The sequence below is a fragment of the Haliotis rufescens genome, unplaced genomic scaffold, assembly GCF_023055435.1.
Source record: "Haliotis rufescens isolate VD_foot unplaced genomic scaffold, xgHalRufe1.0.p SCAF_53, whole genome shotgun sequence".
Classification (NCBI taxonomy): domain Eukaryota; kingdom Metazoa; phylum Mollusca; class Gastropoda; order Lepetellida; family Haliotidae; genus Haliotis; species Haliotis rufescens.
In genome coordinates, this window is record NW_025964257.1 from 293007 (window position 1) to 308955 (window position 15949).

A 15949-nucleotide genomic window follows, 5' to 3' on the forward strand; every position below is an offset into this window, starting at 1 on the left:
GGAACTGAAGATAGGCTTTAGGAAAGAGACGTCTTAATTTATCTATCTATCTATCTATCTATCTATCTATCTATCTATCTATCTATCTATCCATCTATCTATCTATCTATCTATTTATTTATACTAATAAGTCTTAACAGTACATTTGCATTCAGCTGATAGGCAATTTAACGTTATCTAACATTTATTACATAATACCACTAGTTTGAAATATGACTTGACGTTTGTCATGGTGGCACTGACATTATGTTAACACGTGACATGATGTCAATCATCACACATGTTTTAAAACATCTTTATAATCACAGTAATCGTTTTTGTAAGTAATGCGGAGTACGAAGGTCTTCAAGTGAGGGGACCTCAAGTCTAAGAAGATATCAAAACATCAAACGTAAAGATCACAACTGAAACCAATACAGGTAACTTCAGACATCAACACTATGAACGGGAATATGTCAACGTTTCAAATAACACTCTAAATGTCATCTATTTAAGTTCATTATCATATTCCTTCAATTTCGAGATAATTTATTATATTTTTTTTTCAATTATTTTCAAATTTTTCAGATGATCTACACCTTTTTGAAAATTGAAATCACAAGTGATGAAACAGATAAACGCCACTGATTTTTGTAGCTGATCTCCAAAAAAGCTGACTTCACACCTGTGTAATCGTGATTCGCACCTGATCGAAGCTCAGTGAAAAAGCATTATTCACTAGCCCTTTGTATTCATACCATCGCTTTGGCAACGGTCACACTGACACTGTTCGGGTTTGGTGGACGGTTTGGCGTGAATTAAATTATGACGCAAAAAGGACGAGCTTTCAATTCAAAGAATGTCACAATTCTAAAGACCTGATGTGTTATTGTTGGACGTCTTTGTGTTTCAACCAGGAAGGTAGCCATGGTACTGTAAACACGGTTGTTTGGTCCTTAGTTGAACGGCGAATGAAATGGACGTAATTCGTAGCTGTGAAACAGTTGCTTAGCTAAATCAATATTTTACTTCCTTGTCGTACAGGACAATCTCCAAATAGGGCATTAATGGTGCGTGTTTGTGAAGTGGATTGCAGTTAGAGTCACGAACGTTTGGGGCACAGCGTCATGTTACGGAGCTCGTATCTGTGCAATGTCAATAAAATGACATGTGTATTTGTTAATCTCATAAAGGTTAAAACCATTTGGTGATCAACCTTAACTCAGTTATGAATACAAGTATGACTTGTGTGTGTAGCAAATCATTTCACACACTGGCTCTCAAAGATAAATATATGAATACAGATACATAACATCAATAAACACCTGTGCGTAGTTTTCCTTAAAGGAAAACAAAATTGGTAAGATATTGATAAAACAGGACAAATATATTCAGAGTCAGATATATTTTTAGAATATAATCACAATACCTAAGGTTGTTTGTGATTGATATTGCGAGCTTGTTGTCCAGATAGACACAACAATGATTTAGTGCAATAACATATCAGCCCTTGCACAAAGACCTATATATCAGTATGTACTATGACAAATTATTGATCATCATAATGGATATTATCAATTTTCCAAATGCATAAAGACGTGTCATTGCAATTGTATAACAGATTTCTTTACTTGGTATTTACATTGAACTCATTTACAAAGGAACATCTGCCCACGTACTTCAGGTGTCATACACATTCAATAAACCGGTTCTTTGCAGACATGAATTTCTATCTCATGACACTCGGGAGTCGAAGAGTTGTCTCCCTTTTAAGTCGTAACTGCGCAGTTGGGTTGTTCCGGGCATCAAGATATCATCGATATTACATGGCACTGTTATGACAACGCCGCAATCTTAAATGCCTGTCTCGCACATGCACACCTCCCCTCCCTGTGCAGTGTGTGTAGAATTATTCCCCCTTTTCTGTTTTCGGAACCGTTTCGCCATTTATAATCATAACAATGAAGTTACACAACAATCGTCATGTTATGTTTTAATTATCAGGGTTTCATTAATTGGTCGTGTCATTTGAAAGAGGCCTTAGAATAAATATGATAAGGACCGCCTCCGTGGTCTAATGGCAGAGCGTCCGCCCGGAGAGCGGAAGGGCCGGGGTTCGATCCCCTCCCGCGTCATACCAAAATATGTTTAAAGATGGTACTTGCTGTTGCCCTGTCTGGCCCGCTCGGCATTAAGGGCCTAAAAAAGGACTGGTTGGCTCGGAGTCAGTATACTGTGTCTGAGTGGGGTATTCATGTTAAACTGCGACATGGTATCTCAATGAGCTAGCACTATAAATCGACATCAGTCCGCACTAGTACAAGCAGCCACACACACACACATACACGTGCATGCACGTCGCTATATAAGTGCAATAACCTTTTACGCGACATTAAACCCCATTTCACCTCACCTCACCTCATATATGATTATATACAATATTATAATTCATAATATGAGTATTCAATATTATATTGCCCGAATAATTCAGTTGGCGTTTACACTCAATTTGTAATTCAAAACAAAACTTAAAATTCTTATTCAGATCATGCTGCAGACTGCATGTGTTTACCCTGACCACTGTTGCGTCGTCCAGTGTTATAAAACAACGCACTATCGACGGAATATACCGAGAAATCATCAGACGTTGCACAGCGGGAACAAACGGAACTGTATACATGTCTAAGTTTAAGTCTTTATTCTGAAATTAAATTCAGCTTCTTTGATTACATATTCATGAAGACCTATTCCCGACTTCAGGGTTGTGATTTTCAATTTGCACGTGCACGTTCATGCACAAATTGGAAGTTTGGGTGTTTGTTGGAAACATGATACTCACACACGTGTCTGGTAAATGTGAATAGCACACAGTGATTGTTCCACTATCATAACTAATAAAAAATGTGTTTGTTTCACCGTAAATAAGGCTAACGCAATGTCACGGCTTGTTGAAATTCTACTATGGGTATGCTGCAAACAGGAATAGTGCAACACGAGGTTGCAAGACATCATTGAAACCCAATGTTATCTCATTGGAGAGCAACAGGGCAACACTCACGACTTGTCACGGGCCAATAGTCTAAGTATGACGTCACTTCAAAGATACAACCATATTCGGTTGGTACAACTACGAAATAGATACGACACTGACACATTGTCATCTAAAACAATAGTTGGGTTGAGACCAATTAACGGCATAACAGAACTCAACCGCTTGACATCGTTCGAGGTCATGTTCTATCCACGTAATGTAACGTTGAAGCAGTATAATGCCCGCTCGCTTGTTGCACATGCTGCAACAGACTTTTTGAGGCAATATGACATTACTTTACTTCCATTGATGGCTGTTTCTCCAGACTTTCCCCCATAGAACATGTCCTGGATGGGATGAAACGATGCCTACGACAGGTCCAGAACCAGCCGGTAACACTAGCTGAGTTGGGCCCGTCTTTGGTGGTCACACCCGATATTGACATTGTTAAATGAGTTGTTAGATTACCCCTTCTTTAGGATGTGTTACGAGGTATGGGTTTTGTCGATGGATTTGTAATGATAAAACATTTATCAGACATATGACCAGATATTATAATGTTATTTCCAATGACATAACACTTACACCACTTTATATGAAGCAGGGGCGGTCGGGTAGCCAAGTGGTTAAAGCGTTCGCTCGTCACGCCGAAGACCCGGGTTCGATTCCCGACATGGGTACCATGTGTGAAGCCCATTTCTGGTGTCCCCCGCCGTGATATTGCTGGAATATTACTAAAAGCGACGTAAAACTATACTCACTCACTCACTCACTTATATAAAGCATAGTTATTTCTTTCTGTTTGTATATTTTAGAAGGAATCAGAGAAAGGTACATATGTTCTTCCTGACAGACAGACAGACAGTTTATTCAGTAAGAAGGCCATAGGCCCATAATACAGACAATGGTTGATTGCATGAACTACTTATGCCAAGGAAGTAGTCGATTTAAGTTTCTCTTAGCCGTTGGACTTTATATAGATATAAACAGGTGTTATATACAACATCAAAGTTTTCTGATGAAATAATTTCAGTAAAAGATGTTACAGTTTGAAACTTGATAAACTGTTTAAGATACATATTTCTTAGGGCTGAATAACGCTCACATACAAGTAAAACATGAAATTCATCTTCAATAAAAGATATACCATTTTCTATACAATATTTACATAATCGTTCAGTGTATGGGACATTTGTGTATCTCCCCAAGTCAATTGCAAGGTTAAACTTGCTACATCTGAAACGAGTCATACATATTCTTAGATATACTGGTATGGGGAGTGTAAGATATTTTTCTACATTCAACAGGGATTTAAAATGTTTATAATAAAGGTATCAGATATACTATTGATAGAACTACACCATGATTGTTGAAGGTTATCAAATAATCTTTGCTTAAAAAGATGAATAAATACCTTCACATTGCCAACATCTTGTCTTAACCATACATATCCAAAACCTAATTTAAACAAAATATTCTAAATGTGAGTAGCCCATGTGGTGCGACCAGAATGGTCCAGTGATTTGAGCATTAAATAACATTGGCGAGGCAGTCTGCGCTCGTCCAAACGCAGTAGCCTGCACCAATACTTGATGCTCCTTGTGGTATACACAAGTTGGAGAGGGGCTCTTCCGCGCTCTCCTAAAACCATTGCATTGTTTGTTGTTTTACCTGTATTTAGAAACCATTTACACATTTTGTTCTGTACATCTTCAATAATTTTACAATATGAGATGCCCCATATTTCTGCGCCGTAACAGACAATAGGCACAATCATAGCATCAAATATCTTAAATAAATCTTGACAGGGTATATTACCAACTTTCTTTTGATATCTATATAATGTCATAATGGCCTTGTTACTCTGTGCAGCAAGAGTATTTAGTGCCTTAGTCCAAACAAGTTTGGGCGTGAACACAATACCCAAATATCTATAAAACGACACGGTTTCAATATATACACTATTACATTTCCTTTTTTCATAATGTCTAAGGGGTCCGCCATTTCTGAATACCATAACTTTGGTTTTCTTCAAGTTTACCTTCATGCCTGTGGTATTGCAAAAATGTTCTAGGGCATTGATCTTCTTTTGTAAATTTAAAGGTGTATCAGCAATAGATGACACGTCATCAGCAAACATAAGTGCATATATTGCTGGGCAGTCTTTAGTTATAACGACAGTTTGTCCTCCATAATTTTCCATAAAATTTACAAGTTTATTTATGAATATTAAAAACATCTGAGGGCTGAGGATGCATCCTTGACGGGTACCTATATTACACTTAAAGTATTTGGATAACCCAGTAGGTGTTCTAACACAGGCACACAGTTTATTGTACATTGATGTAATAATAGACAAAAACTTTCCGCAGACACCAAAATCAGCCAAACTCTGTAACAACATATTGTGATCAACATTATCAAAAGCTTTTGAGAAATCTACAAATAAGCAGTATACCTTCCTTTCTTTTTACATGCATACTTTTGGATAATGGCCTGTAGTGAAAATATATGATCTGTCGTGGAATAGTTGGGTCTAAATCCAGCTTGAGATTCGTCAATGATATTGTTATCATCACACCACCTCTGTAGTCTAGCATTAAGAATAGATGTAAATACTTTGCATATGGTATCAATGAGTGATATACCTCTATAATTGTTGGCATCATTCATATCACCAGACTTGAACAGAGGACAGATGATACTTTTCCCCCACACATCTGGAAAGTTACCACTCTCAAAGATTTTGTTAAATGTAATAACTAAAATTGGTGTAATTTGTTTCTCTGAAGACTTTAAAAATTCAGCAGCAATACCATCAGGCCCAGGGGATTTATTATTCCCAAGCTGTTTTATTTGACTTGATATTTCTTGTGCTAGAATAGGAATGTTAATTGTTAGATCATTATTGTCAGGGATATGGTACATACTGCTATCAGGTGCAAGATCCTGCCTAAAAAGAAGAGACATAAAATGGTTAGTCCATTGCTCAGTATTAATTGATTGAGTGACTGCATTAAATGGTTTGCTATCCTTGAGCAGTTTCCAGATCAACTTTGGGTTGTCTCTTGCAGCTATCAGTTTTTCTCTCTGTGCTTCAAGAAATGAGCTTTTCTTTCTACTAAAAGCATTTTTAAACATTGATCTTAAGTGTCTAAAAAGTGAAAAATCTTCCCCATGATCTCTGTGAGCTCTCAGGGCTTTGTACTTGTCATGTTTAATTAATTCAAGTTCATCATCCCACCAGGGATCTCTGTGAGCTCTCAGGGCTTTGTACTTGTCATGTTTAATTAATTCAAGTTCATCATCCCACCAGGGAGGCTGCTGATTTCTCCTGAAGTTAGAATTTAAACCATATACTTTTTTGGTGTGTTCTGCAGCTTCTTGATAATAACTGACTAAACAATATACTGCTGTATTACAATTATTATTAGCTAGTTGTAAGATATAATCATAATGCTCTGCTAATATACCCTCAGGCTTGTGCAAGAAGGTTTCTTTAGCACCTTCATTCCACACATATTTCTCCCAACTGTCTCCACCTTCCTTTTCCAGATTACAGTTGGAGTTACTCCTTGTATTACCTGGGTCTGGGGGTTGACTATATTTACCAGATGAGGTACCCTGAATATTGAGTGAGCAATAATATAAGGGGAAGTGATTGGAGTGATCCTGTGTACCAACCCCAAAGTTAGAGATATATGGAAAGAGAGAAGAGGAGGCAATCATGTAATCCACAGCACTTGATCCATTATGAGTGAAACATGTGAATTTACCAACAATAATGTTCAAGTAGTTTTCAAGATGAGTAAATCCATCACTATCTATATTCTCATTAACTGGTGAATTTTCGGGTGAGATATAAGTAAATATCAAAACACAGTCAGAGTCCCATGATAAACTTGATGTTTTGAATAAAAGTACAACAGTATTTTCAAAATTATCATAAAGCCTACATAACAGTCCACTATCTAGCAAATGAGAGCGTATCAAAACAGTGATACCACCACTATATCGCCCGAACGTGTGTGTCTTGGGACGGACACAGTTTAGCGCACGAAAACCGGACAAGAAGTCCGAGAATTCATCGGACCGTCTCACAAATGACTCACAAAACGCGATCAAGTCAAAATGTTCACAAAGACTTTTTACCTGAGATGTCGAGTTTTCATATTTTCGCAGTCCTTCTATATTCCACGAGAGAATATCAAATGTTTGGCCGTGGCCGTCACATCACTTACCAAAAATGTCAACATTGGGAGTTACCTCCCCTGAAGGAGGTGTGTCTTGGTTTGTGTTGCTTCCGGGTCCAAACAAATCACTCCATGAACGATCGCGAAAAGAGGGCCTTGCATCACGATGCGTACCCCCACCTGTAGACACCTTCTTCACACACTTGTCTTGTCGGTCGTACATATATACCTGCCCTTCCACAATAAGCTTGTTAACACGTATCTTAGGTCGTTTCCCGCTGTCTCTGGCTTCTTGAAAGTAGGTAGACAGTGCGCGTCTATCCTCTCGTATTTTCTGTGGGAAATCCTCTGTTACACGTGATCGGTGATTTCTATCTTGTTGTTCCCGTCCTCTCTTGAAAATATCACTCTTGTCTTTTGTCAGTAGGAATTTAGCTATGATAGGAGAATCCCTTTTGCCAGGGTTGAGGCGGTGAGCACGAATAATAACAATATCATTTGCCTTCTCCATGTGTAACTCGTCGCGCAGAAACTCTCTCACGTTTGACTCGGACTGATCCCATGTTTCGCCCCTCTCTCCAGATATTCCATGGAATATTAAGTTGTTTCGCCGCTCACGACACTCTTGATCCTCGAGTTTTTCTTCCAAACTAGACAGAGAAAGTCTCAGTTGTGTATTTTCATGTTGAAACGAGGCTAGCTGCTCGTGGAAATCAGACGCCATTTTTGTGACCTTGTCATCGAGTCTCTCAAATTTATTGTTTATGTCCGTGGTGTTAGATTTAATGTCCTTTAAAATCGCCATCAAGTCGCTGTTTTCATTTTCCGTTGCCGATATCTGTATCGATCCTGTTTCAGAGACGGACAAAGTTGACTGATTTCGGGTATTGTGTGCGGGGCCGGACTTAGGTGGGCCTGGGTTCGTCTCGACACAACCATCTGCTACAAGTAGCAAACTCAGACAGATCAAAACCCGTAGGCACATCGAGAAACACTTTTTGCTAATTTTGATACCTTTCATGCTTCTTCTCGCTTTGTTTGGTTGTACAAACAGTCCTATTTTAGCTCTATATTGGGAAAGAGAGATCCCCATGGTGGGAGCTAAGAAAAACACGTCCACCCTGTTCAAACTCACGCATGCGCCTGTTCTTCCTGAGTAAATGATTAACCCCGGGACACGGGTGGCCCAGTCGTCTAAGGCGCCGCGATTCGCTGTGCAGAGTTGCGTCCCTTGGGCACGCCAGAAACCTAGGATTGTGGGTTCGAATCCCGCTTCGCCCTGATTATGTTTCTAGGTTTGTCAGCACCATACCCGTGCTCGTGGGTTTCACCAAAGTGGTAAAATATATTGATATATTTCATGCGCTTTAAATTTCCAAGAGTTGTGTCCCTTGAAACTTTAAACTGCGCAGTTGGGTTATTCATAGTATCGACTAGTCGATAGATATTTCCTGACACTATTATGACACCACAATAATAAACGTAGTGCTCTCACGTGTACACCTCGCGCTCATTCCTTCTGAGAATTTACAGTTATTTCCCTTTAATGCAAACCAGTATAGTAACTGTTTAAGGTTAAACTCTTCTCTAAATCCATAAGATATGCTATCACAATTATAAGTTGTTTTGTGCAGATGCTATTATTAGGTATTGTTGTTGGACTTATGGTTAGAGTTGTGGACCGACACGCTTAAAGTCCGAGTTCAAATCCTGCCACGACTGGAGCTAATTTCTGGTGTCTTCCATTGTGATTTCAAATGCAGAGTTAAACTCATAACTGCACAATGTTCATATTCAATGTATTGTAAAGGTTTGTCCAATGGTGAAGATTGACACAGTCGTTTGAAGTGTCTGTAAGGGAATTCGGCCATTCCTGAATGACCACTGACTTGTTCCGTACATGGATGAGGCAAGCAACGGAACGTTATGGATTCATATATTAATTACAGCGCATTTTGATATGTGCATGTTCTCATACACTTCCTGTGTTGCAACAACATGATACATCCTCATAGGTACACGTTCCAATACAAATCATGTGTGCCACATGACGATACACCCTGATGTGTGCATGTTTTAATACACCTCCTGTGTGCCACATGACAATACACCCTGATGTGTGCATGTTCTAATACACCGCTGGGATGTCACAAGACGATACATCCTGATGTGTGCATGTTCTAATACACATCCTGTGTGCCACATGACGATACACCCTGATGTGTGCATGTTCTAATACACTTCCTGTGTGCCACATGACGATACACCCTGATGTGTGTATGTTCCAATACACCTCCCGGATGTCACATGACGATACACCCTGATGTGTGTATGTTCTGATACACCTCCTGGATGTCACATGACGATACACCCTGATGTGTGTGTGTTCTAATACACCGCTGGGATGTCATATGACGATACACCCTGATGTGTGCATGTTCTAATACACGGCTGGGATGTCACATGAAAATACACCCTGATGTGTGCATGTTCTAATACACTTCCTGTGTGCCACATGACGATACACCCTGATGTGTGCATGTTCTAATACACCTCCTGTTTGCCACATGATGATACACCCTGATGTGTGCATGTTCTGATACACCTCCTGTGTGCCACATGACGATACACACTGATGAGTGCATGTTCGGATACGTCTCCTGTGTACCACATGATGATACACCCTGATGTGTGCATGTTCTGATACACCTCCTGTGTGCTACATGATGATACACCCTGATGTGTGCATGTTCTGATACACCTCCTGTGTACCACATGACGATACATCCTGATGTGTGCATGTTCTAATATACTTCCTGGGTGCCACATGACGATACACCCTGATGTGTGTGTGTTCTAATACACCGCTGGGATATCACATGACGATACACCCTGATGTGTGCATGTTCTAATGCACCTCGTAGGTGCCACATGACGATACACCCTGATGTGTGCATGTTCTAATACACCTCCTGGGTGCAACATGACTATACACCCTGATGTGTGCATGTTCTAATACACCTCCTGTGTGCCACATGACGGTACACCCTGATGTGTGTATTTTCCAATACACCGCTGGGATGTCACATGACGATACATCCTGATGTGTGCTTGTTCTAATACACCTCTGGGATGTCACATGACGATACACCCTGATGTGTGCATGTTCTAATACACTTCCTGTGTGCCACATGACGATACACCCTGCTGTGTGCATTTTGTAATACATCTCCTGTTTGCCTCATGACGATACCCACTGATGTGTGCATGTTCTAATACACCTCCTGTGTACCACATGACGATACACCCTGATGTGTGCATGTTCTAATACACTTCCTATGTGCCATATGATGATACGCCCTGATGTGTGCATGTTCTGATACACCTCCTGGATGCCACATGACGATACACCCTGATGTGTATGTGTTCTAATACACCTCTGGGATGTCACATGACGATACACCCTGATGTGTGCATGTTCTAATACACCGATGGGATGTCACATGACGATACACCCTGATGTGTGCATGTTCTAATACACTTCCTGTGTGCCACATGACGATACACCCTGATGTGTGCATGTTTTAATACAACTCCCAGGTGCCACATGACGATACACCCTGATGTGTGCATGTTTTAATACAAATCCTGTGTGCCACATGACGATACACCCTGATGTGTGCATGTTCTAATACACCTCCTGTGTGCCACATGATTATACACCCTGATGTGTGCATGTTCTGATACACCTCCTGTGTACCACATGACGATACACCCTGATGTGTGCATGTTCTAATACACTTCCTAAGTGCGATATGACGATACGCCCTGATGTGTGCATGTTCTGATACACCTCCTGTGTGCCACATGACGAAACACCCTGATGCATGCATGTTCTGATACACCTCCTGTGTGCCACATGATGATACACCCTGATGTGTGCATGTTCTGATACACCTCCTGTATGCCACATGACGATACACCCTGATGTGTGCATGTTCTGATACGTCTCCTGTGTGCCACATGATGATACACCCTTATGTGTGCATGTTTGAATACACCTCCTGTGTACCACATGACGATACACCCTGATGTGTGCATGTTCTAATACACTTCCTATGTGCCATAAGACGATACGCCCTGATGTGTGCATGTTCTGATACACCTCCTGTGTGCCACATGATGATACAACCTAATGTGTGCATGTTCTGATACACCTCCTGTGTACCACATGACCAATCACTCTGATGTGTGCATGTTCTGTTACACCTCCTGTGTACCACATGACGATACACCCTGATGTGTGCATGTTCTAATACACTTCCTATGTGCCATATGACGATACGCCCTGATGTGTGCATGTTCTGATACACCTCCTGTGTGCCACATGATGATACACCCTGATGTATGCATGTTCTGATACACCTCCTGTGTACCACATGACAAATCACTCTGATGTGTGCATGTTCTGATACACCTCCTGTGTGTCACATAATGATACACCCTGATGTGTGCATGTTTTAATACAACTCCTAGGTGCCACATGACGATACACCCTGATGTGTGTATGTTTAAATAAACATCCTGGGTGCCACATGACGATACACCCTGATGTGTGCATGTTCTGATACACCACCTGTGTGCCACATGACGATACACCCTGATGTGTGCATGTTCTAATACACTTCCTATATGCCATATGACGATACGCCCTGATGTGTGCATGTTCTGATACACCTCCTGTCTGCCACATGATGATACACCCTGATGTGTGCATGTTCTGATACACCTCCTGTGTACCACATGACGATACACCCTGATGTGTGCATGTTCTGATACACTTCCTGTGTGCAATATGACGATACACCCTGATGTGTGTATGTTCCAATACACCTCCTGTGTGCCACATGATGATACACCCTGATGTGTGCATGTTCTAATACACCTCCTAGGTGCCACATGACGATACACGTCATGTGTGCATGTTCTTATATACGTCACATGATGAGTTTTAAGACATAGGACTACTTTTTGTGGCCAGTCTGGGACAAAATGTGTTTACAAAATTCAACATACGATTCGCAAGAAAATTTTCCTTTGCTCAAAACTCATGTTTATGTTTTCCAAATACATATATCAAGTAACATGACACATATTCAAATCATTTAACTGAATTTAACTATTTTATAGCGTTATTAAAATGTCCCGCTAATGGGCGAAAATATTTTTTTGTTTTGTTTTGCAAATTCATATAAAGTGTATCCACAAATATCATGACAAATAATTCTACTCATTTTTAACTAAATACAACTAATTTATAGCGTTATGAAAATATATCCCCAATGAGCGAAATCAGTTTTGACCAATGAATGCACTCAAAGTGTCCATAAGGTCAGGACACCAAAAGGAATATTGCTTTATTTTATTTTCCTCTGACACGTTTGATTGCATTACCAACGTTAACAAAATGTGATCGAATTACGACCCAATGAATGACGAGAAAATAGTGCCACAAAGGTCAAGGTCCATGATAAGCCAATGAAATGCCCAGTGTGGAAGGTGATATGCGCACACTGTACAAGAATCAGAAATATCTGCACCGTTAGGTGATAAACTCGGGGTAATAAAGAAGTCTTTGTCTGGTCCACACATTTATAGCGTTATGAAAATATTTCGCAGAAACAGATGGTGAATGCTAATGGGGAAGTCTGCCCGTGAAGATCCGCCGAAAAGGCGACTTTGCTTGTCGCAAAAGGCGATTAACGGGATCGTCTGGTCAGGCTCGCTGACTTAGTTTGAAGCATGTCAACGTATCCCAGTTGCGTGGGTTGATGCTCATGGTGTCAATCACTGTATTGTCTGGTCCAGACAAGGTTTATAGACCGCCATCATATAACTGGAATATTGATGAGTGCAGCGTTAAACAACAAACATACAAAGAAACATGGAGGAAGTCAATCTTGAATCAGCAATCTCAATTTAACATCTCTGATATCCAATAACCCGACATATTCTAGGAACCATGACGAAAAACACAATCCTCGTGTTAGTTTTACAGTCTATGCGTATTCTAGAGTCAATGATTGGGATTTGAACTTCAAACCCTATTTCAGTTTGGTGAGGTTATGTTTGTTTTGTTTGGAAGGAAAGCGGGTGAAATTAGACACGAATGATCAGCCCTAGTCTCATAAAAAAAAGAAAAATCGGAATCAATCAAACAAGCAATATTTGTTCAGCTAGCGTCCCTAGTTTTCGTTGGCAGGAGAATCCAATGATATACCGAAGGTATTTGATGACACATTTCAAAAGCCCATATTGGCTGGCGAAATGAACAGCTGTGATTATGAGAGTTTCTCTAAAACTTACGCCAGCTTGTTTGTATCGGAGCGGACACAGGATGCAGTAAGCAACGGTGAATGATATCACAATACCTGATTTTACAGCTCTGAAAATAGTTCCACATTTACGTCCCACATCATCGGATGCAAGAACTCTGAGAATAATAATACATGTATGCCCCTGACTATTGGATGCGATGAAATCACTTACGAGCATCAAGTTTAAGAAACTGAAGATGGCAAGACCTCCTATTTGAGGTGTCACTCTCACAGGGAAGGGAAGAAGGCCTGCAGTGAACAGCCCTTGTAGGATAACAGACACAAGAGCAACCAGCAACTGGTAGCATGTTATGTAGGACAGTTCAGTCGACATCCACAGGATACTTACAATGTAGGAACACATTGAGAACAGACAGAAGGAAGCATATGACCACGCTAGCTAGTTGTACTTCTGACAAGTAAGGTGGTGACAGGTGGAGACCAATAGGCATAGGAATAATACAATAACCAACCATCAAACCTAGCATGCACAAGAACATCATCAGAAAAAAATGTGTTAGTATTATACCCACAGCCGAACATACGCTATAATTTGGTATCGACGATGGTTCAATATTTGTCACATCAGTCCAATTTATGTTGCGTGTGGTATTTCTTTCAATCAGAAAAGGTGCGTCTTCTGATGCTTTGTCACTGGAATCTGCATTATCACCATCGCAAATAATGTCATTTGGGTTATCAGAAAACGACGTCTCTGTTGCCAGACCATTGGATTCGTCATTGTTCTGGATCTCTGATCGTGTTGTTACCAAAGACCCATCTTTAAAGGTCACATTATAAACCTGTGACCCACTGGATTGTTGTAGTGTCCAATTCAGACTGAGGCTTGTGTAAGACAATATACTTGCCCAAACAGATAACGATTCTCGAGTTACGGTGCAAAAGAAACCGTTTTGTTGCACTAGTTGGTAGTAGAATCTGTAAAAAAACAGGCTAGTGTGAGACAATATACTTGCCCAAACAGATAATGATTCTCGAGTTACTGGGAAATAGGAACCTTTTTGTTTCACTAGTTGGTAGTAGAATCTGTAAAAAAACAGGTTTGATGTAATCTTAGTAGGTGTAGTCTCCACTAAACCTGTTAAACGCCCAAGCCAAGACTTATCCTTCTTCATACTGAAAAAAGGGAAACCCTTTTGACACGATAGCTTCAACATCACCTCCCAGGACATCATGCGTTATTGCCCAAAAGAGAGCCATATTCTCCTCAAAGGCAAACATCGCATCATGGTCTCCGACTGGAATATGAAGGTAGACTATGATCACCCAGACAGCTTTCTCCATCATGCTGCCTCTGTCCCCGACCTCCGGCCTACCGGCTCTCCCATCCCTCTCATAGTATGTACAGGAGATCCCAGATCTCTCCATGCCTCCACACAGCGTCTGTACAATGACACGGTCTTCCGCGGATTCTACACTGAATACAACTTGACCTGAGTTCTACCATGTTACTGGTACCATTATTGTACCTTTGTTGCTAGTCTAGTTTTAGTGCACCAGTGTGGTCACATCTAGTCTTGTCTGGTTGTATACCCTGTGATCATTCGGTTAACCTTGTTAACAAACAAGCATCAAACATTAGTAGTGTCTGAACAGCCTAATGTATTGCAGTCGTTTAGTATTAAGTTGGGTTTAGAAGTAAACCTTGAGGAAACCAATGTTATTGTTTTTAGAAACAGGAATTGTATGGAAGCATGAAAATTGGATATATGTTGATAAACATTTAAAAATTTCAAGTTAGTATAAGTATTTAGTATATTCCAAGTATATATGTCTAGCAGTAATGTCTAGTCTGTTATGCATATGTAGTACTTCCTAACTCACTGTCTATGTAGAACTGTCTAGTCCATTATTTGTCTGTTGTACTATCTGATTCACTGTCTATGTAGTACTGTCTAGTCCATTATGTGTCTGTTGTACTATCTGATTCACTGTCTATATAGTACTGTCTAGTCCATTATTTGTCTGTTGTACTATCTGATTCACTGTCTATGTAGTACTGTCTAGTCCATTATGTGTCTGTTGTACTATCTGATTCACTGTCTATGTAGTACTGTCTAGTCCATTATTTGTCTGTTGTACTATCTGACTCACTGTCTATGTAGTACTGTCTAGTCCATTATGTGTCTGTTGTACTATCTGACTCACTGTCTATGTAGTGCTGTCTAGTCCATAATTTGTATGCGGAACTATCTGACTCACTGCCCATGTAGTACTGTCTAGTCCATTATGTGTCTATAGTACCAACTGACTCACTATCTATGTAGTTCTTTCTGGTCCATTATTTGTCTGTAGTACTATCTGTCGGACTGGGAATAAACCAAGACCAAAAAAGCGCTGAGTTCAAA